The sequence below is a fragment of the Galeopterus variegatus genome, unplaced genomic scaffold (assembly GCF_000696425.1).
Source record: "Galeopterus variegatus unplaced genomic scaffold, G_variegatus-3.0.2 Scaffold461, whole genome shotgun sequence".
NCBI lineage: Eukaryota > Metazoa > Chordata > Mammalia > Dermoptera > Cynocephalidae > Galeopterus > Galeopterus variegatus.
The window spans coordinates 80,895-81,687 of NW_007726572.1; positions in this window are offsets into that span (position 1 = coordinate 80,895).

A 793-nucleotide genomic window follows, 5' to 3' on the forward strand; every position below is an offset into this window, starting at 1 on the left:
ATTGGGTTACAAACCCTCCACACGCAGGTCTGTGAGCTAGGTAATAGGAAAAAAAAAAAAAAGGCTCAAGGAGCCGTAGGTATAGAAAAATGAATGGGTTTTATTCAGATCTAGGAGCAACTATCCTGGCGGCTTCTCTGAGAGTTCTGAGAAGCACTGTGGATCAGAGCTGTGAGTCCTTTATACCTAAGTCCACAACCCTGGACACCTGGGTGCTCATACACAACTTACACTAAGTAGTAACACGGAACACCTGAGGATATTTACAGCAAATGCTCAGCAAGGTTCCTAACACCCGAGGGGCCCTGACATTTTCCTATTTTTCCCAACAATCCACCCCTTCAGGGTCCCTTGTTGTACAATCTACACATTCAGAATCTTCCACGATGTTCCCTTAGCAAGGATAAGTGACCCTTACATTCATACAACCTATCATCTGTCCAATATGCCTCAAAGCTTTTCCTTAAGGTTTGTCCTATAGTTTTGTTCTTTCAATTATTAGCTGCACGTGTCTGCTTAGTAGTCATCATTGGTATGAAGTTCAGTGTATATTCAATAAGCCAACACATCGGTCACACGAACGTATGTCTGTATCCAGTTGACTCTGGTGCCCGCAGCCAGAACACTATGGACGAAAAGACAGAAGGGTTATTGGTACCAATAGGGGGAGTTCTCGCCCCTCTGGTAAGATACATGCTAGTTTGCCTTCCTAGGAAAGGGTGGTTGCAGGAGTAGGTATCTTACCTGGTTTATGATACCATACATTATCTGCTAGTACTGTTGGATCTGTAGG